The following is a 23,793-nucleotide window of genomic DNA, read 5'->3' on the forward strand; positions in this document are numbered from 1 at the left end:
CTGACAGGATATTGCTGATGGATGGATGGACGATCAGAAAAGAAAAAGGCAAGTAACTCCTAGATGGTTGGCTTAAACAATTCAATGGCTAGAGAGATCTCTTACGGAAATAGGGAAATAGGGAGCAACGAGGGGAGGAAAAGATTGGGTGGTGAGGGCCAGAACCAAAAATAGCTCTGAATATAGTAAGTTTGAGGTCCCTGTTATACAGTTAAGAAGACATGTCGAGTAGGCAGTTAAATATGTGAACCCAGACATTTTGGGGTTGGATGGTGATCAAAACACAGACTTAGGAATCATCAGCATATAGATCTTATTGAAATGGGATTAGATTCCTAAAGAGAGATTCCCAAAAAGGAGGGGGTTCAGACAAAACACTGGTGCACTTTGACATTGAGAGGTTAGGCAGAGAAAGATAAGCCAAAGAGGTGGGAGGAAAACCACGACCATCTCAGGGATAGAGTAGTTACTGAACTGTTGAATATTACAAGTTGGATAAAATAGCAGAGACAGTTGGGTGGTGGCTTACACCTGTAATCTTTGCACGCTGGGAGGCCGAAGTGGGTAGACTGCTTGAGCTTATGGGTTCAAGACTAGCCTAAGCAAGAGCAAGACCCTGTCTCTAAAAATAGCTGGGCATTGTGGCTGTAGTCCCTGCTACTCAGAAGGTTGAGGCAAGAGAACTGCTTAAGCCCAAGAGTTTGAGGTTGCTGTGAGCTATGATGTCACAGCACTCTACCAAAGGTGAAAATAAGACTGTCTCAAAAAAAAAAAAAAGAAAGAAAGAAAAAGAAAAAGAAAGAGCAGAGACATTGCAATAAAATTTGGAAATAATGTTACTGATAATTTGTTTTCATTTTCATATTTTTTAGAAACAGAGTCTCTTGCTCTGTAGCCCAGGCTAGAGTGCAGCGGCCTGATCATACCTGACTATAATCTCAAACTCCTGGGCTCACACAATCCTACCGAGTAGCTCAGGACTACAGGCATGTTCCCATCTTGCTATGCCTAGCTAATTTTTATAATTTTTAATTTTGTAGATGTCGCCCATTCTGGTCTCAAGAGATCCCCTCATCTCAGCCTCCCAAAGTGCTGGGATTACAAACATGAGCTACCATGCCTGGATAGTAGTAACTTAAAAAGAGCAGTCTTAGTAACACAATGATGAAGAAGAATGATTTAGAGTAGACAATTCTTTACACATAAGTATTACAACAGAATAAAAATTATTTTAAACATTTTGTCAGTTCTCCTATATCACTGATTTCTCAGAGGGAGAGAACCATGACATATTCTCTATATTCTTAGCAAAGTGCCTATACACAGTAGATACTCAAAACAGCTGAATGACTACACTTTCACAAAAATTTCTTCTGAGAAAGAAACTTTGTGCAAAGACAAAAGATTGGTTTGGCTACTGTAGAAGAACAAATTATCCCAGAATTCATACTTTTTTTTTTTTTTGTGGGTTTTGGCCGGGGCTGGGTTTGAAGCTGCCACCTCTGGCATATGGGACCAGCACCCTACCACTTTGAGCCACAGGCGCTGCCCAAGAATTCATACTTTTAAAAGTGTCCAATCCAATACAAAAATATAAGTCTGAAACCAAAATACTATTTGGAAAATATACTAATAATATAAGTTTGGTTGACTGGGCATTATGGTTCACACCTGCAATCCTAGCACTCTGGGAAGCCAAGGCAGGAGGATCCCTTGAGGTCAGGAGTTCAAGGCTGGCCTGAGTAAGAGCAAGACCACATTTCTACTAAAAAAAAAAAAAAATTAGCTGGATGTAGTGGCATGAGTCTATTGTCCCAGTTATATGGGAGATCGAAGCAGGAAGATCACTTGAAGCCAGGAGTCTGAGGTTGCAGTAAGTTATGACGACACTACTGCACTAGCCTGGGAGGCTAAGCAAGACACTGTCTCAAAAAAAAAAAAAAAAAGTACACACACACATTTTTGATTAAGATATATAGACTTGGCTCGGCACCCGTAACACAAAGGTTATGGTGCCAGCCACATATACCCAGGCTGGCGGGTTTGAACCTGGCCCAGGCCAGCTAAACGACAATGACAACTGCAACAAAAAAATAGCCAAGCGTGTGGCAAGCACCTGTAGTCCCAGCTACTTAGAAGGCTGTGGCAAGAATATCGCTTAAGCCCAAGAGTTTGAGGTTGCTGTGAGCTGTGACGCCACTGCACTCTACAAGAACAACATAGTGAGACTCTGTCTCAAAAAAAAAAAAAAAAAAAAAAAGACATACAGATTTTTCATATGTCTTTCCTTACCCAAATTCTAAAATCAGCCATGGTCAGAAACTTAACCACCCACTGATTCTTTTCCTGTGGAAAAAAAAAATGTTCTCTGGATAAAGAAACATTATTTATAGATGTGAATGATATAACTGTGGCATTTATAAGTATGTGAACCATAAGTAACAGTATATTCACCGAAACTGCTAACAAAATACCCTTAGATCTTAAAAGTATTCTTTGATTTCAAATGCCAGTTATATAAGATGAAACACTTAGCAAATAACTGTTTCTAAAAGCATATATGCATATTTACAAAATCTTTTGGTTAAGATGTTAAATCTCTATGTCAAAATTTATATTAAAAAAAATCAAACTATAATACAATAGCTCCATTGTTTTACGAAAAAATCAACTTAAATACAATATCCAATAACTTCAGAATCGAGTTATATTTAACGCATTTCTCTATATAAAATACATTTGAAGAATGATACATGTTGGTAACAATAAAAACAAAATTCATCAGAAGGAAAGCCTGATAAAAATCAGAATTTGAGAAAAATCAAACATAATCCTAGAAGTACAGACCTTCAATTCCCCCTTATCTTCACCAAATGAGACGTTCAGTAAAAATATAAAATGATTAAAATGATTAGGAATAATGCACACTTCAAATTACTTTAACATGCACAGAATTCCATTTCTCCCCTTAGTAATTGCAATTAAAAATTAAACGAGGCTACAGTTAAAAAGTAAATCAGGCTATAAAGATCCAAAGTTTACATTAATAACTTTTAATTTCAAAGATTAACATTGATCTTTCCTAAATAACTTTAAGTTCAACCTGTCTACCTTTAGATTTTTATTTTTTTCTTTAGATTTTTAAATATATCTATATTGCATATTGTTTTATATGCTCATGAAAACAACTATTTTGTTTCTCTTTTTTAAAGTTTAAGTAATTCTAAATATGAAAAACTACAGACTATAAAAAGAAAAGATGCCGGTGGAGAAATTTACTTGTCTACTTCTTAATATTCCTAACAAAAGCCTTATCACATACACTTAGATATAACTGTCTGGTACATGCTTAGTAAAATTTCTACCATCTCTCATTTAACCTAAGGGAAAAGTTAAGAAATTTCATTCATCATTTAAATGTTTTAGATATTTCAAATATAACTGGTCTAAAAATACCTAGATTCTAGATTCAATGTAACAGCCTCCAGCTCCCCTCTTTTTACTGATATGAGTAACTGAGTACTAATAGAACCAAGTATTATTTTCTCAATCCTACTCTGGCTTCTTCATTATTTGATGAGTTTAAATATTTCGATACATGTAAGAATGAGATAATTTAAAATTCAAATAGGGTGGGTGCAGTGGCTCATGCCTGTAATCCTAGCACTCTGGGAGGCCAAGCCAGGTGGACTGCTTAAGCTCAGGAGTTCAGGAGCAGCCTGAGCAAGAGTAAGACCCCATCTCTACTATAAAAATAGAAAAACTAGACAAGTATGGTGGCACACACCTGTAGTCCCAGCTATTCAGGAGGCTAAGGCAAGAGGACTGCTTGAACCCAAAAGTTTGAGGTTGCTATGAGATATGATGATGCCGCAGCACTCTACCCAGGGCAAGGGAGTGAGAATCTGTCTCAAATAACAATAAAATAATAATAATAATAATAAATTTAAATAATATTTTTTCTTTGTTGTGAACTCAGGACTCAGATTTAAACTCCTAGACTTACCAATCTTACTCTCTCATTCATTCAACCTTCAGTTACTGGTTTCTTACAACAATGCCAGGCATGTATATATACCTGCAATTAGGGATATAAAAGCTAATAAAAACAAGGTCCCTACTCAAGAAGCCAAAAATCTAATGAGGATAAGGTAAGGTAGAGGGTACTTATAATAACATAGTCATAAATGCTATGATATAGGACTCACAGAAACATGTAAGAAAATAAAAAGGAAAGGTGGTTTGCCCTATACTGGGGTCACATTCTTCAGATCCTAAAGGACCTAGTAGACCTTAGTATGATGAGAGATGAAGGTGGATGCAAGAGAATGAGTCTCAAGTAGGTGACTTATTCATTGCAAAAGCCCCAAACGAGAAAGCATGGTTCCTTACAGGTTACCACAAAAAGTTCAACACAACTCATATTCAGAATCTAGGAGTTACGCTTAGGGGAGTAAAGCAAAAAGCCAGATGATGAAGGACTTTTTTTTGACCATAAAGAACTTAGATTACACTTCATCTTGAAAGCTGATGAAGTGGGCACAATAAAGGATTTGAAGCAAAAGAAAGTACACTCACATGAATCCACATGCAGAGTCACATTCACATTTTAGAAAATTACCACTGAAGGGTGGCACCTGTGGCTCAGTGAGTGGGGAACCGGCCCCATATACCGAGGGTGGCGGGTTCAAACCCAGCCCTGGCCAAACTGCAACAACAAAAAAAATAGCCGGGCATTGTGGCGGACGCCTGTAGTCCCAGCTGCTCCGGAGGCTGAGGCAAGAGAATTGCGTAAGCACAAGAACTGGAGGTTGCTGTGAGCCGTATGATGCCACAGCACTCTACTGAGGGCGGTAAAGTGAGACTCTGTCTCTACAAAAAAAAAAAAAAAAAGAAAATTACTACTGAAAAGAACATTGATAATGAACTAGAAAAAAAATGGCAGGAATCCCAAAAGCTACAATGGTAGCTCTGGGAAAAAATAAGGACTTGAATAAAGACAAAAGGAGTGATAATGAAGAGAAATGTACGTTAGATCTCTACTGTCTTTTAAGGTAACTATTAGTTACGTGTGATTACTGACTACTTGAAATGTAGCCACTGTGAATTAAGACGTACTGTAAGTGTAAACTACTCACCAGATTTTGAAAATTTAATATGAGAATAAAAATGGAAAATATATTAAAAAATTTTATAATTATTGAATGTTGAAATATTTTAGATATACTGCTTATATAAAATACTAAAATTAATTTCACAGGTTTATTTTTACTTTTTAAACGTGGCTATTAGAAAAGCTCAAATTAAGGCTAGGAGCAGTGGCTCACGCCTGTTATCCTAGCACTCTGGGCAGCTGAAGCAGGTGGAATGCCTGAGCTCAGGAGTTCAAGATTAGCCTGAATGATAGCAAGACCCCGTCTCTAAAAAATAAGACAGGCATTGTGGGGGGCACCTGTGTCCTAGCTACTTGGGAGACTGAGGCAAAGGATTTCTTGAGCCCAAGAGTTTGAGGTTGCTGTGAGCTATGATGCTACAGCACTCTACTGAGACAACTAAGTGAAACACTGTCTCAAAAAAAAAAAAAAAAAACAGAAAGAGAAAGAAAAGAAAAGCTCAAATTACATATGTAGCTTACGTCAAATTTCTATTGGATGATGCTGGTTTTGGTATTAAAGAGATGAAATGATAGGTCTCTGTAACTAATTTCTAGAAGGCAGAAAGATTCAGATTTCTAAATTTTGATTTCAGAAACTAAATGAATGGTAGTACCAATTGCTAAAAGCAGGAATCATCTGAGTGTAAGGTGCTAACTGGACTTAGGAGAGACATATGCCTAGGAGACAGCTGTATATGTGAAGGTTAGAAATTTTATAAATATCTAGGTTAGAAAGGCATTATATTTTAAATCATCAATATTTAAATGGTACCAAGGCCTTGAGTCTGAATCCAAATAATGGAGTAGGATTCAGACTAAGAACACTAACATTCCACTAAAACCACCTAAATAAATCTAGGAAAAGGTGAGAAAAAAGAATGCTCAGGAAAGTAATTCACTGAAGCATTTCAAAGCAAGTCAATTGTGGTGGCTTCCTTTAAGAAGTGAGGCCTGCATGTGGCTCATGCACTCTCTCACACCTATAATCCTAGCACTCTGGGAGGCCAAGGCAGGAGGATCCCTTCAGCTCAGGAGTTCAAGACCAGCCTGAGCAAAAACAAGACCACATCTGTACAAAAATAAAAAATTAGCTAGGCACGGTGGTGTACACCTATAGTTCTTCCTAGTACAGAAGGCTAAGGCAGGAGAATTACTTTAGCCCAGGAGGGTGAGGTTGTAGTGAGCTATGATGATGTCACTGCACTCCAGCCTGCTAGGCAACAAAGCGAGAACCTATACCACATGCTCAGAATAGTCAAAATAAAGACAAGAAAAATGTACCTACTGTTACCAAGAACCACAGTCAAAGCTGTATCAGTGGAAAAATAGAAGGCGGCAGATTGGGAGTAAATAAGCAAAGAATTGCAGGCAGTGAGGGTAAATAATTCTCTCTCTTTTTCTTTTAGAGACAGTCTCATTTTTATCACCCTGGGTAGAGTGCTGTGGTATCACAGCTCACAGCAACCTCCAACTCTTGGACTTAGGTGATTCTCCTGCCTCAGCCTCCCAAGTGGCTGGGACTACAGGTGCCCACCACACACCCAGCTATTTTTTGTTGTGGATTGACCAGAGCTAGGCTTGAACCTGCCACCCTCGGCATATAGGGCTGGAACCCTACTCACTGAGCCACAGGTGCGGCCCCAAGGGCAAATAATTCTCTTTGAATGTTTGCCTCTGAAGAGAAGAGCAGTAAGATAGAGGCTAAAGGCTAACATAAGGTCAAGGAAAGATTTTAAGCATTTAAAAAAAGAACAAAAGCAGATGGCTGTTACTTGTTTAAAGCTGACAGAAAAGACCAAGTAGACAAATGACTTAGGTGAGGAAAGTAAGTAAGGGCACAGGTAATGTTTATGGACTGAAGGACAGGATATTCCCTAAGCACCATTGATAAGATCACCTGCTAATCTCAAAAAAGGAGGGGAAATGCTCGGGGCCCATCCCTCAGTGGTTAGAGCACCAGACACATACACGGAGACAGGCAGGTTCGAACCTGGCCCGGACTTTCAATGACAAGTGCAACAAAAAAACAGCTGGGTGTTGTGGTGGGTACCTGTAGTCCCAGCTACTTGGGAAGCTGAGACAAGAGAAATTGCCCAAGAGTCAGAGGTTGCTGTAAGCTATGACACCATGGCACTCTATCGAGGGTGACAAAGTGAGACTCTGTCTCAAAAAAAAAAAAAAGGAGGGGAAGACTAGAGTATTTTAAGAGGTAAAAGATGAGAAATGGCAACCTTAAGAACAGGGCAGGCAGCCAAGCAATTCTGTTCACCTAGGTAAGGCTGAAGACCACAGATCTTTGTATGTCTGAAACCATGTGATCTTTTCTGCCAGTAGCTATCTATAACCTGTTCATTTGAAACTTACTTTGCAGGAAGGCACATAAAAGTACAAGGGGTAGAAGAGGCTGGGCACAGTGGTTCACTCCTGTAATCCTAACACTCTTGGAGGCCAAGGCAGATGGTTTGCTTGAGCTCACAAGTTTGAAACCAGCCTGAGCCAGAGCAAGACCCCATCTCTAAAAAACAGCCAGGCATTGTGGCGGGTGCCTATAGTCCCAGCTACTCAGGAGGCTGAGGCAAGAGGATAACTTAAGCCCAAGAGTTTGAAGGTGCTGTGAATTACGATGCCATGGCATTCTATGGAGGGTGACAAAGTAAGACTCTTTGTCTCAAAAAAAAAAAAAAAAAAGAAAAGAAAACAAGATAAAGTACAAGTGGTAAAGCAAGTTGACAAGTATAGTTGAAGCAATTCAGGGAATGAAAATGGAGAAGATCAAGAATGAAAAGTAAAAGTAAGGAAATGAGACAGTAAAAAAGGTGAAATTGTGATTAAAATGAGATGCATAATTAAAATGATAATGGGGGGAGGATGGGCAGAGGGAGGGTGATTGGTGGGATTAACACCTACGTTGCATCTTACATGGGTACATGTGAAACTTAGTAAATGTAGAATATAAATGTCTTAACACAATAACTAAGAAAATGCCAGGAAGACTATGTTAACCAATGTGATGAAAATACCTCAAATGGTCTATAAAGTGTATAGTGCCCCATGATCGCATTAATGTACACAGCTATGATTTAACAATAAAATAAAATAAAAATGTTAATGGTGGGTGGTGCCTGTATCTCAGTAGGTAGGGTGCCAGCCACATACACTGAGGCTGGGGAGTTTGAACCTGGCCTGGGCCAGCTAACCAACAATGACAACTGCAACAAAAATAAATAAATAAATAAATAAATGTTAATGGTGGAACAGAAGTTGCAGGAAGTGACTCTCATAGGGGCCATTAAAATAATGGCTCAAGCACAATCAAGGAACTGAGGCTAACTTAAAAGTTTTACAGATGGGTCCCAAGAATGCCTCAGAAGATGCAGTTTAGAGTAAAATGGAAAACTGAGTGTTAGGTGCCATCTTTAAGGAAGGTGTGGTAACTGATAAATACAAGAAAGGGATGAAAATACTGCTGCTAAACAGTATGTTTTAAAACAGCAAGTTTCTTTTTAAGGGAGAATGATCAAAGTCTAGACCAATCAGCCCTGTCTCAGAGAAATATTAGCTGAATCGCATCTGTAATTATAAATATTCTAGTAGATCCACAAACAGTATAAAAATAAAATTTACTTAATAAAACCTTTAATAAATTGTATTTAAGCCATATCAAGTTAACATGCAATCAATATAAAAATTATGATTCATTTCACATTTTTTATTATTCTGCATTCGTAACAAACCTTTGAAATTTGATGTGTGCTTTAACACTTATAGCATATCTCACTTAGGACTATATTTATATTTCAAATGCTCCATGACCCCGTGTAGTTAGTGGCTAACATACCAAATGTACAAGTATAGACTATTTTCATGATTGCCAAAAGATCTACTAAAGAACACAAACTGAGGTTGGAGGAATAGTATATGCCTGTAGTCTTACATACTGAGGAGGCTTAGGCAGGGGGATCAGCCTTGAGGTTAGTTCAAGGCTGGAGAGTGCTATGATCACACCTATAAAGATGTATATAGCCATAGCACTCCAGTTTGGGCAAGACCCCACATAACAAGACCCTGTCTCTTTCCAAAATTAAATACGTAAATTGAAATGAACAGTAGTACCTAGTACTACCCTATTTCCTCGAAAATAAGACCTACTTACAGGAAAGATAAGACGTCCCCTGAAAATAAGACCTAGCGCATCTTTGGGAGCACACCTTAAAACCAGACACTGTCTTATTTTCGGGAAACAGGGTAGGTAAAGGTGTGGGAAACAGTCACTCTCCTATGTGAATGGTAGAAAAGAAACTTCAGCCACTTACCTGAAGAGCAATTTGGCCACTTATGAAAGCTTAAGTTTTCATTTTTTTAAGATTCAACAAATTCTACTTCCATAAATTTATAATTTTTTTTTTCTTGGAGACAAAGTCTTGCTCTGTTCACCTGAGCTAGAGTACCATGGCCTCAGTCTAGCTCAAAGCCACTTCAATCTCCCGGGCTCAAGCAATCCTCCTGCGTCAGCCTCCTGAGTAGCTGAGACTACAGGTGCCTGGCACCATGCCTGGCTAATTTTTCTATTTGTAGTAGAGACAGGATCTCCCTCTTGCTCAGATTGATCTTGAACTACTGAGCTCAAGGGATCCTACCACTTTGGCCTCCTGGAGTGCTAGGATTAAAAGCCTCAGCCACCATGCCTGCCCACAAATGTATAATCTTGAGACTATATAAGATGTAGATAGGGTGGCGCCTGTGGCTCAAAGGAGTAGGGCACCGGCCCCATATGCCAGAGGTGGCGGCTTCAAACCCAGCCCGGGCCAAAAACTGCAAAAAAAAAAAAAGAAAAAGATGTAGATAAAACAATATTCAAAAAAGCACTATTAATATAAAATTGGAAGAAATTCCAAAGACAAGTGAAACAGAAAAGTTCTATTATGGTATTTCTATATATTAAAATACCACAGCCATTAAAAGTAAAGTTTTACAAAAATATACGTGGACAGAATGATATACTGAATGAAATATAATGCATTTTATGGTGTATTAACAAACAATATTAGTTACTATTAGTTAAAAAATACATAAATAAATTGTGGAGGAGAGCTAGGTTTCTCAATGATGGAAAAAAGAATTACAAATAAGGAAAAGAGAAAGAGTAAAATGAACCCTGCATTAATAGACTAGAATCAGTGTACCAGTATAAATTCATATATGCAAAGAAATAAATATAGATGTGTGTATGCATATAAATCCATATATTTCCTGTCTGTTCAATACACCTAGAAGCAATGACACCCAAGAGTGATGAGCACTTCCAGCAGCCAGATCGTGGTTTCTAAATACTATTCTCAAATAAAAGGAACCTAGATTCTTGGACAATGGTTGATTTTGGGGATTAGGCAAAAAAAAATAGAAGATGAACCAGAAAGTAAAGAAATACTAAAAAACAAATGATAGGGGCATGTTAAAAGGAATAGGAGCCAACTTGAAAGAGTTCCCAAAGGATAATTTGAGCAACAAAACAACAAAGAAATTAATATTCATGTAGTCATACTAATATTAATAAATAATTGAACGAATTAATGAATAAAGGAAAAGAGCTCTTCTTTACAACAGAATTCCAACTTTAAAATGTAGCATGAGGTAAACAGAAAATCACTATTAAGACAAAAACAGTGGAGTAATAATTGCACAGGCAAGAATTAATAACAGATGCTAAAATTAGAGGTTAAAAGTATATAAGAAGGTATTTGCACAGTCCAGCAAAGAACAAGTAATTTAAAAATATATAAAGAATTCTTACAATTCAGTAAGACAATCTAATTTAAAAATGGACAAGAGTTCCAGAGACCAACAAAGACAACATAGAGATGGCAAATAAGCACAAAAGATTCACATCATCAAATTAAAATTACAATGAGCTATCTTTACAAATCTGTAAGAATGACTAAAATCAGTTAAGAGTGACCATTCCAAGTGTTGGTGAGTATGTGGAACAACTAGAATTCTTATTCACTTCTGATGGCAACATAAAATGTTACTAAGTTGGAAAACAGTTTTACAATTTCTTATAAAGTTAAACATATACCCATCATATGACCTAGCCCAAGTATTAACCCAAGAGAAATGAAATCATGTGCCACCATTATGACAGCTTTTTTAAAGGTTTACAAAAAAAAAAGCTGAAAGAAAACATTCCCCAGGGCGCCTACAGGTGCCTGTGGCTCAGTGGGTAGGGCACCGGCACCATATACTGAGGATACTGGGTTCGGACCCAGCCCTGACCAAACTGCAACAAAAAAATAGCTGGGCATTGCGGCCAGGCGCCTGTAGTCCCAGCTACTCAGAGGCTAAGGCAAGAGAATCACCTAAGCCCAGGAATTGGAGGTTGCTGTGAGCTGCAATGCCACAGCACTCTACTGAGGGCGATAAAGTGAGACTTTGTCTCTACAAAAAAAAAAAAAAGAAAGAAAGAAAGAAAGAAAACATTCCCCAAATTTAGCACTGATTATAGTTTGCTAAATCGCTTGGAGGTAATTCAGTTTTCCATTATGTCCCAAGTTATTATTGAGGAACCTGAAGCAGTTCCATTAAACAAAAGAATCACGGCAGTGCCCGTAGCTCAGTGGGTAGGGTGCCGGCCACATACACCCAGGCTGGCTGGTTTGAACCTGGCCCACACCTGCTAAACAACAATGACAACTGTGACAAAAAAAATAGCCAGGTGTTGTGTAGAGTGCCTGTAGTCCCAGCTACTTGGAAGACTGAGGCAAGAGAATCACTTAAGCCCAGGAGTTTGAGGTTGCTGTGAGCTGCGACGCCATGGTACTCTACCCAGGACAACAGCTTGAGACTCTGTCTCAAAAATAAGAAAAATTACATAGAAAGAAAATGAAGTACAGGCAAAACTTACTAAAGGCAGAATACAAATGTCTACATACAATAACTAAGAAAATGCCATGAAGGCTACATTGAACAGTTTGATGAGAATATTTCAGATTGTATATGAAACCAGCACATTGTACCCCTTGATTGCACTAATATACACAGCTATGATTTAACAGAAAGAAAGAGAGAGAGAAAATGAAGTTATAGGCACCAAAAGTCAGTATGGATTTTTTTTTAAAGACAGAGTCTCACTTTATCTCCCTTGGTAGAGTGCTGTAACATCATAGCTCACAGCAACCTCAAACTGTTGGGCTCAAGCAATTCTCTTGCCTTAGTTTTTCATTTTTAGTAAAGACAGGGTCTTGTGCTTGGCTCAGACCTTGAATTCGTGACTTCAGTTAATCTACACACCTCGGCCTCCCAGAGTGCTAGGATTACAGGCATAAGCCACCAAGCCCAGCCTATGGCTTTACTTTTTAAAAGAGAAGTTAGATATTCTTTCTTTTTCATTTCTGACAAGTTTATTAGACCGCAAAGGAAAAAAACTGTAGGAGATAATTCTGACAAGATCTCAATCATGATGTGGATATGAGCAAGGTAAAGAAATAAAGGAACATGAGTAAAATAAGACTGATGAAGAGCTGGTTAGTTATACATCACTTCAAAATTACACACTATAAGGATCCAAGGATCTTATCTCCTTCATCATGCCTAGATAACACTATACAATAATTTGACAAAAACACAGAAGGTACACTTGACAAACCTGCAAACAGTAAATTCTAAGGTAAAAAAATATACTTTATATGACATACGTAGGATCCAAATGAAATTTAATGTGGAAATATGTGGATGTGCTTTTTTACTCCCCCACCCAAAAAACCTGGAATCTGAAAGACACAGTCTCAGTGAAAGTCAGAACTATACCAATGGGGCTCAGGAATTAGAGGAGGGGTGGTAAAACACATTTCATCTACTCAATCAATAAGTTCCTCTAATTTTAAAAAAGTTTTGAATTAGCAAGATAAAACAGAAGCAGAAGAGGAAAAAATGGAGGGAACCATCTGAATTAATAGTACGCTCCCTAAGTCAGTAAGAAAACAGACATGTAGAATGAGACAGAAGATAGACCTAGTCTGATCTGTAATTTTAACATCACAGGATAATTCAGTTTTTGATGTCAACAGGGATACATACACAATGAATAAAGTTTGAAGAGAAGTAAAATCAATGGTACAAGGGATATAACCTCCTGCCATATAAACATCATTAAAGGAAATGGAAAAGTTAATCACTGAAGACTCAGAGACACCTGAGAGTCGTCTTCAAGCTATTAAAGAATATTGAAAAGACTGGACTTACCTTTTTGGTTTGCAGAGATAAATGGAAACATCTGAATATAACCATTCACCTCCATACAAACTCAGAGGAAAAAATAACAGTGAGAATTATTCAAAGATGAAACGTGCTTCCTCAGAAGCTAGTCAGTTTCTACTACAGCTAGACTAGTTCTGGACATTAGAAATACAATAATGCAAGGCACACTTGTAATTTTTAGTCTTCTATACCACATTAAAAAAGCACAAGAAAACAGGTAAAATCGATTGTAATGATGTTTTCTTTAACTCAATATATCCAAAATACATTTTAGCATGTATATTATATAAAATTAAGAAGATATATTGTTTTTTCATACTAAGTTTAAATCTTCTATATGTTACCTCTATACCACATCTCAATTCAGACTAGCCACAGTGAAGTGCTCACCTGCCATATATGCTCGTAACTACCATACTGAACAGTTCAGGGTTAGACAGCCACAGGTATGCTGCAGAAGGAATTAGAGCACTGTTTGCATGATTAGACTAAATGACTTAATACATCTTCCAATCTTGAGATCTCATGAAAATATAAGACCAAGAAAAATATCAAAAACATACCACAATTTTTAAGGGATTAACTTTATTTCATTTTAATCAGTCACTTATGTATCCTGTGCCCTCACTTGATGGCATATGCACTCTGTATTTTACTATAGCATTCTGAACCCAATATTGCAAAAGAATTCAAGTTATTTCTAATACCTAATATATCTCCCAAACTAAAGACATCAAAACTATTTCTTGTGAGAATATCAAATCCCATGTCTTGTAAAATGTTTAGCTAATAATCATCGGCACTTCCTAATATAAATAAAGTATTAATTGTTAGCTGTTCTTTCAAAATTTTCTATAGTTTCCCTACCCCATGAAAACAGAAATTCTATTTCTGATCATGTCTCCCCCAAAATTCATATGCTAAGAAGCCTTAACCTTCAATAAAATTATATATAGAGACAGGGCCTTTCCAGAGATAATTAAGGTTAATGAGGTGGTAAGAGTTGGGCCCTGATCCTATAGGAATTTTGGAAGAGAAAGAGACACCAAAGAATGAAAACCAAGCCTGTCAACACCTTAATCTTACATTTCCAGTCTCCAGAAAATAAATATCTTGCTTAAACCACCCAATACGAGGCACTCTGTTTGTTACAGCCATCCTAGGAGACTAACAATTTCTTTAAAAATTTTTATTTTAATAGTGTAAGAAGCCAAATTATATTACTATTGAAATTTCTCATAAACTATGATAAATGTTTCTGCATATCTGTAAATTTACAAAGATCTGAAAACCTTGCCCTGAACTACTAAACCAATCAAAATAATTTGATATCTCAAAAACTTAAATTCTAATTTTATCTGTAGCCAAGGTCTTTTTTTTGTTGTTGTTGAGAAGTCTTATTTTGTCACCCTCGGCAGACAGAATACCATGGCGTCATAGTTCACAGCAACCTCAAACTCTTGGGCTGAAAGCAACTCTCTTGCCTCAGCCTCCCTGGTGGCTGGGTCTATAGGTGCCTGCCACAATGCTTGGCTATTTTTTAGAGATGGGGTCTCGGTCTGGCTCAGGCTGGTCTCAAATTCCTGAGCTCAGGCTATCCACCCAAGTTGGCCTCCCTGAGTGCTAAGATTACAGGCATGAACCACCACACCCATAGCCAAAGTCTTAAACTTAGATTAAATTATATTTCATTTTATATACATATATAAAAAGTATAGACCAGGGCAGGGGTGGTAGCTCATGCATATAATCTTAGCACTCTGGAAGGCTGAGGTAGGAGGATCCCTTGAGCTCAGAGTTCAAGACTAGCCTAAGCAAAAATGAGAGTCTTTCTCTTCTAAATAGAAAAATTAGCTGGGCATTGTGGCAGGCACCTGTAGTCCCAGCTACTTGGAAGGCTGAGGCAGGAGGATTGCTTGAGCCCAGGAGTTTGAGGTTGCTGTGAGCGAGGCTGACGCCATGGCACTCTACCCTGGGGTAAGAGAGTAAGACTGTCCAAAAAAGCCCCAACTCTATCAAGATCAGTACCTATACAGTGAAACTAGAGATTAGTGGAGGCTCAAAAAAGCACACCACCCATCACAATTGTGTAATTCTATCCCACTGTTAATATTTTTAAATACTAAGCATAAAAATAAATGACAAAACAAAAAGTTAACAATGATTCTATGCTGTTATCATCTAAAAGAGTAGTCTTGTATATAGTGCAAGGTAAAGAAAGAATCACCAAGGGCTCAAATAGTGAGAAAAATTTCCCAGAATAGGTAGTTTTGAGCTGAACCTTCCATAAGAAATGAGAGAACTTTAAGGCAGTTAAGAGAACATCATAAGGGCGGTGCCTGTGGCTCAAGGAGTAGGGTGCCGGTCCCATATGCAGGAGGTGGCGGGTTCAAACCCAGCCCCGGCCAAAAAAAAAAAAAAAAAGAGAACATCATAAATCAAAGTAAGAATACTACTTACCCAACCTGAGTAGGAAGAAAAAGCCAAATCAGGAAGGTCCTAAAATGACTACATAAAAGTTTTTATTAATAAGAAAAAAAAAATAGGCTGGGAGCACATGGCTCAGTGGTTAAGGCGTCAGCCACATACACCTGGGCTGGCGGGCTAAAACTGGCCCAGGCCTGCTAAACAACAATGACAACTACAAAAAAAAATAGCCAGGCATTGTGGCAGGCTCCTGTAGACCCAGCAACTTGGGAGGCTGAGGCAAGAGAATTGTTTAAGCCCAAGAGTCTGAGGTTGCTGGGAGCTGTGACAACATGCACTCTACCAAGGACAACAAAGTGAGACTCTGTCTCAAAAAAAAAAAAAAACAACTTAAGGCTGGACCTGGTGCCTTACACCACTAATCCTAGCACTCTGAGAGTGCCAAAGCGGGTGAACTGCCTAAACTCAAGAGTTTGAGACAAGCATGAGCCAGAGCAAGACCCCGTGTCTCTAAAAATAGCCACACATTGTGGCAGGCACAAGAGATCGCTTGAGCCCAAGACTTTGAGGTTGCTATCAGCTAGGTCGCCATGGCACTCCACTGAGGGCAACAAAGTGAGACTCTGTCTCAAAAACAAACAAACAAAATACTTAATGTAAGATAATCATAAGGCAGTACATATAGCTGGCCAGAAATTTGAATTACAGTATCTGCTGTAACTTAGAACTGTGCTCTTATTGGTAAGTTATACAGTCTTTCTGAGCCTTAGATTGGGGATAATGTCTTGATGAAGTTATTTGTAAAGTGTTTAAAGAATAATTACTATAAAAGGCTAGGTACTTCACATACAGTTCAGGGGTCCTCAAACTGCGGTCTGCGGGCCACATGAGGCGGTGTGATTGTATTTGTTCCCGCTTTGTTTTTTTACTTCAAAATAAGATATGTGCAGTGTGCATAGGAATTTGCTCATAGTTTTTTTTTTTTTGAAAACTATAGTCCAGCCCTCCAACGGTCTGAGGGACAGGGAACTGGCCCCCTGTTTAAAAAGTTTGAGGATGCCTGCATAGTTGTTATAGTGTTTGTGCAATAAATGACAGCTAAGGCCTCTAAACTTTTAAAGATAAGTGATTCCCAAACCTGGCCATATTCAGAAGTACCTAGGGAGCTTTTGAGAACAACAGGTAACTTGAGTCCCAACTTATAAGTAGAGAATATTGCTGATAGGGCCCAAGATATAGTATTTTTAACAAGAATCATAGAAGCCAATATTATAAATAATCAACATTTAAAGTTCCGTGACAGGCTTGGTGCCTGTAGCTCAAGTGGCCAGGACACCAGCCACATATACCAGAGCTGGCGGGTTGGAATCCAGCCCGGGCCTGCCAAACAACAATGACAACTACGAATAAAAAATAGCCGGGCATTGTGGCAGGCGCCTGTAGTCCCAGATACTTGGGAGGCTGAGGCAAGAGAATCGCTTAAGCCCGAGAGTTTGAGGTTGCTGTGATCTGTGACACCCTGGCACTCTACCCAGGGTGACAGCTTGAGACTTCGTCTCAAAGAAAATAAATAAATAAATAAAGTTCTGTGACAGGTAAATTATTTCATAATAATCTTACAAAGATTTAGGTATAATAATCTTACAAAGATTTAAATGAAGTGGGAAGAGACCATAAGCATTAAGGAAACTGTAAGGGAGAAGGTCCTTTGTTCACCTTAGCTAAATTATAATTTGTTAAATGAAATCCACTAGCAATCAACTAAACTGAGAATACCCATCTTTCAATTGATAAGCAATGGAATTTCCCAGTCCTACCCAAAAACTTTTAACACAGATTAAAATAAAAGATGTTTTCAGCAAACATAAAACTCCCTACTTCCTTGACATTTTCCTTAATCCTGGACAATACAATGTTGATAGTGCATTTATCTCATATACTGTGCTATATGTGCATGCTTGTGGTCTTTATTCTGTCTGGTCTTCCTTCATGCTGAGCAAATATTTCCAAAAGAGGGGCTATAACTTTTTAGTGAATCTAAAATTATCCAAAATTTTCCAAAAAGAGGAAGAGGAGGAGGAAGAGGAGAAGAAGAAGAAAGGGCCACATCTATGTAATTATCTAACAGCATGGCACCATACTCTAAACAAATTTAAGCACGTTTGGTAGGTCTACTTGCAAGCTAAGTCATTTTAGTTATCTTTTTGGCTCACAATTTAATTAATCATCTCCTTAAAGTAATTCCTAAATGTTCTGTATTAGACCAACTTTTACATTCTAATACAAAACCCAAGACAGGACTGACTAGCTGTATGTAGTATCACTAATTTCTCCACTCATATCAAATTCTCATTTCCCCCAACTTATACTAGAGAAATTTATCCACTCAGTTTGCCCTTCCCAGCAACAAGAAAGCTACAAGACTACAAACTGTCCTCTGATAATCCACAGTCTTGCAAATCATACAATGATCTACACATTTTAATAGTCTTCTTTATTTGCACAATTTTATACATCCATAGAATAGGAACCATTCTTACTTAAATGTATTTCCCTTTCATCTAGCATAACAATTATATAGACTATATACACGAACTAGAAACGGAAGTCTAGCTCAATGCTTAAAGATAACAGACCCTCAATAAAGAAATAACCCAAGAAATTAAAAACTGAGTAACTAAAACACAGACTTGTAACAGTAATTAACTTTGAGAACACAAGGTAGATACAGCCATGAGGGCAGAAAAAACATTAAAAGCTATGTAGAGTTTAAAAAAAACAACAACCCTCATATAGTATTACCTAATAATCCCATATTATAAGTCATAGCACAAACCAAATATCCCAGATGGTGATTTTAAGAAGTTCATTATATTTTTTTGAAAGTAGGGAAGCTAATCAGTTTACACATAACAAATCTCTCTCTAGTAATATAAGAAATGTAAATTAAAAGAAATTTAAGTTAAACTAACCAACTCCCTAGGGAAATAACGGGGAAAGAGGGAAAAGGTTTGCTTAAAGATACTTTTAAAAATAATATTTATAATTCTAAAATATCCAAAATACAAAATGTGTCAAAATAATAAACAGGCTAGGCAAATTATGACACTGGAATACCACACAATATTTAAAACAACTTGCATATAGACGAATACACCAAAATTGGTATTAAGTGAACAATATCTTAGTTTGTGTAAAAATTAAGAGCTTATGGAGTACTTTTACTCTGGTATGCATTACCTCACAATATAATACGTACCAGAGGTTCTCAATCTTGGCTTGTTCATCAGAATTACATAGAATACTTAAAATGCAAAGTTTGGGGCTTCACCTGATAAATTAAAGAGCCTCCAAGTGTGGGAACCATTGGAAATGTTTTCAATACCCATTCATGATTTAGAACTACTAATATACTCCAAATTAGAACCATAAAAATATATAATTAAGAAAGAATACAAATTAACCTACAATAATTAAAATAACTTAATGTTTCTCACCTCTTGGTTAATGTGTTTAAATTAATTAGAAAAGTATTAACTTTATACATTAAACTTTTATTAAAAATGATATAAAATGTTGATATTTGCAAATACATTACTGAAAAATTTTTCCTTGTACAGATCATCTCACACCCCAAAATGTTACTTGTAACAAATAATATGATACCCTAATTATCTTTTTTAATAACAATATAAACAGAAAGCACTAAGATACAATTACTAATAAAAAATTTGCCTCCTCTTATACAAATAATAATCTTACTCAAAATATTTAACAGTATTCTCTAAAAATGAAGAACAATACTTACAAAAATCTTCCTCAAAAAAAAAAAAATTCTGATTACAATCTGAATGGACAATTTAAATATATAAAGATACAAAGTATCATTTGTGCAAATAAACATTAGCTTAACCCCTAGTCTGCCAACTGCTACTGTGAAATGTACCAGTAGAAATTTTAAATAAGTAACATTTCAGTACTATCCAAGAAACAGTGACCTCAGTCTGTTTAACTTTGAAGGACATGGAAGTTCCACACAAATCACTTTACTGCAATTTTCTTTTTTTTGTAGAGACAGAGTCTCACCATACCATGGTAGAGTGCCATGACGTCACACGGCTCACAGCAACCTCCAGCTCTTGGGCTTACGCGATTCTCTTGCCTCAGCCTCCCGAGCAGCTGGGACTACAGGTGCCCGCCACAACGCCCGGCTATTTTTTTGTTGCAGTTTGGCCGGGGCTGGGCTTGAACCCACCACCCTCGGCATATGGGGTCGGCGCCCTACTCACTGAGCCACAGGCGCCGCCCACTTTACTGCAATTTTCTTCAACTCTACTCGCAAATTCACTCACTAAACATAACATAAAAATTCAAAGCACAAATGAATACATTTACAATAAACTTAAAACATTTGTTTTCTATCCTAAATGTCTCTCCTAGTATTGAGAACCTACAAGACATGTCCACTTGGACATCTCCTAGGCTTCTAAATTTCATGTTTAAATTACCTATTTCAAGAAATAGCACCTACTCGTTTACCCATTTACTCAGGCCAAAAAGATCAGATATTCTGGATTCATTACTCATTACCAACATCTTCATATCTTTTGCCACTACCTTTTGTCCATCTTTTATATACTAGGACTGCTACATTAACTTCCCTTGATTCACTAGCCAAATTCTATCTGAACCTTCAGTAAGAATTATCATGACGAATGGTACAGTTGCCACTCCTAAAAAATCCTTCAATAAAGATTAAAAAAAAAAAAAAATCCTCAGCACAGCATACGATGTGTCTGCTTACCTTTGTGGTGTCATAACCTTGGGACTAACAGGATTTCTCAGCCTAGAGTAAATATTCTTGCTCCTCCTCTTCTTACCTTTAAAGGTGGGTGGAGTTTCCAGTTTGGAAAAAATATCCTGCCCTGTATTACCACTTTAATATTCTATGTACCTTTAAGTCATACCACAAATTATTTACTACGTATGTGCCAGATCTGGGTAAAAAAGCCTCCTCCTGATGGCCTCCTTTTCTCTTTCTTTACCTTTCTCAGATGATCCTTTTAGGTTTTCGTAATAAATTTATATTTTGTAAAAGAATTTTGTTGCAGCAGATTTTGCATCTTCATTGAATCTGACTGGCTTTTCTTTTCCTCTTCAAAATCAGGCTTTTGTTCTTAACATCTTTTCTCATCATATCCAGTCACTGTTTTGGTTTGGCACCATCAATATCACATGTACAAACGGTCCTTGCTCACCAACACCAGGTATATCTGACATTCAGAAGATTTCCAATAAAAATAATTAGGAAAAAAAAGCACTACAGTCTTTGACTTTCGGTCACAATGGAGGCGAAAAAGCAAATAGCCAATTTAATATGCAATTGTCTGATAACTTCCTTTTAAACTAACGTCTGAATGCTTATTATATGCTAGATAACATGCTAATGATTTCCTATGTATTATCTCATTTAATTCTCCAGTAATCCTGTGATTCCCACTATCCAGAGAAGGAAACATAAAATTTCTATGATTTTCCCAAGGCTTTATTTTAGAGTTGGGATCTGAATCCAGGTCTGACTCCAGAACCTAAGCTCTTAATCACCATGCCCTCACATCTACGGTTACAACATTTAATGCAATTTCTCCAGTGCCCAGCATACAGTAGGTACAAGACATGTATTTATTTAATGAATGAAACTGAGTGCTGAAGTTCTAAATTAATGACTTAATTAATATCAATACTAACAATACTTAACACCAATTTAACAACTGAGATACTAACAAATATGAAATGATCACTTTCCTCGGTTACTCATCATGTCATGGTCTGTAATAGCAAAATACTGTAAATTAATGTCTATCAATGTGGGCGTGTTAAATTACAGTCTACAAGCTACGGTCTGAGTGTATCCCCCCAAAATTCCTATTGAAACTTAACCACCAATCAGATGATATTACTGGTATTAATGATCATATATTACAAAAGAGCTTCAAGGGAGCTATTCACCCCCTTGCCCCTTCTGCCATGTGAGGACCCCTCTAAATAAAGCAACGTTTAAGGTACCATCTTGGAAGCAGAGACTTGGCCCTTACCAGACATCAAACCAGCCAGCACCTAGATCCTGGACTTCCCAACCCCCAGAACAGTAATAAACTTCTGATCTTGATACTCAGTCTCAGTTATTTTGTTACAGCAGCACATATGGATGTAGACATCATTTGGTGGATTCACACAGTTGTATAAAGAATGCTAATCCATAGGGGAAAAAAACAAATAAAAAACAAGGTGAGAAAGAACGTATGTCTTGTGCTACCAAAGGCAGGGGCAGGAAGGATATGTATTTTTAATTTCCATATACGAAAGACACCTTTAGAAGAACATACAAGAAACTGTTAACACAGATTGTCTGAAGAGTAGAAAATTGGGTGACTCAGAGGTAGGAGGAGGAATACGAAGAAGAATTCACTACATATCTCTTTTTAATCTTTTGAATTTTGAACCAAGTGATTATATTCCCTATCCAAGAAATAAATTCCCAATAAAATAAATGAAAAGCAATTTCAGAAATGAAAACACAAATATTACATATAACAAACTTGAGGGCATGAGCCATAGCTTTCTTGAATGCTACTGTATCACAATGTCTGATACTTTTTTGTGTCAAATATTTGTTAAATCAATAAACGAAGTTTGCAAAAACGTCAAATTGCCACTGCAGGAGTATTTCAAATATATTTTACAAAGCACAGTAAAAACAGTTTTGATTTTCCCGAAAAACAGAGTTAAAGATTCTGAGGGTCCCATGCCAAGCCTACTATCATTTATCAAACTCTGTAACACTACTAGAATCTACATGCTTAAAAGTACCAAAGTGATTATTTCAACTACTTTAAGTTTTCTCCACATTTGACATATTACACAATAAAGAAGTTGTAGAAGGACCTTTAAAAAGCTACCCAGATTGCTAGGTTATCAACTCAGAAGAAAAAAATCATTTTACCATAGGACATTTGCACTAGAATATTTATTGCAGTTTAATTAATAGTCGCCAAGTAGTGGAATCAACCCAAATGCCCATCAACCCATGAATGGATTAATAAACTGTGGTAAATGTATACCATGGAACACTATTCAGCTATAAGAAAGATGGAAACTTTGTATCTTTTGTATCAACCTGGATGGAGTTGAAGAACATTCTCCTTAGTGAAGTATCACAAGAATGGAAGAGTGTCCAATGTACTCAATTCATTACCAATAGGAAACCAGCAGAGGAACAACTAGGCAACCACAGGAGAGAAAAACACAAATGAATTCAAGTGTCAGGGGGAGAGAGAAAGGAGAGGGAGAGGAAGGGGTATGGGTGTGCTCTTGCCTAATGGCACAAAGTAAGGGTATAAGGCATACCTCCTGGGTGAAGGGATCAATGACAACTTGCACTTTCATCTAACAAATGCAGACACTAATGCAGACACCTAACCATCTGCACTTTCATATTAATCTGAAATAAAAATAAAAAGCTACCCAGAAATGACTTTAAATGAGTCAAGTATATATGCATTGTATCTCAATAAGCTGTCAAAACAAAATACACATCTATGGCTATTAGAAATCAGATCACGGGTTACCTGAAGCACTAGCAGTATAACTGCAATGGAGAAGAAGAAATTCTGGGATGGTGGAAATGGTCTGTATCTTGATTGAAATAAAGGCTACAAAAAGTATGTGGGCATGCATATGTCAAAATTCATTAAACTAAATGCTTAAATATTTAATTGTATGAAAGCCATAACTCAATAAAATTACTTAATAATTTGGGAAGCATTTGGAGATGCGGATTCCTGGGCTCCTCTCCGGAACACTGTGAATCAGTGGGCCTATAGTAAACACCAGTTAATCCGCACTTTTAATTCCAGGCCATGGTTGAACCTTTGTGCATAAGGGTCATCAATTATACT

At 37.2% G+C, this 23,793-nt stretch overlaps 1 protein-coding gene and 1 long non-coding RNA gene across 3 annotated transcripts in view; both read right to left on the reverse strand.

Moving 5' to 3' along the window:
• SEPTIN7 (septin 7) overlaps positions 1–23,793 on the reverse strand; it is a 112,695-nt gene that overhangs the window by 82,013 nt on the left and 6,889 nt on the right. The window lies entirely within an intron of this gene.
• Positions 1,678–22,361, reverse strand: LOC128559996 (uncharacterized). Of its 2 annotated transcripts, XR_008372859.1 has the most exons (4): positions 21,931–22,361; positions 20,881–21,108; positions 13,799–13,859; positions 1,678–2,346 (listed from the first exon to the last, which is right to left on the reverse strand). It is a non-coding gene; the product is annotated as an uncharacterized LOC128559996 (long non-coding RNA). The 2 variants fall into 2 exon arrangements; XR_008372860.1 differs by lacking the exon at positions 1,678–2,346 and having other exon boundaries at positions 13,459–13,859.

The sequence above is a fragment of the Nycticebus coucang genome, chromosome 11, assembly GCF_027406575.1.
Source record: "Nycticebus coucang isolate mNycCou1 chromosome 11, mNycCou1.pri, whole genome shotgun sequence".
NCBI classification, from domain to species: Eukaryota; Metazoa; Chordata; class Mammalia; order Primates; family Lorisidae; genus Nycticebus; species Nycticebus coucang.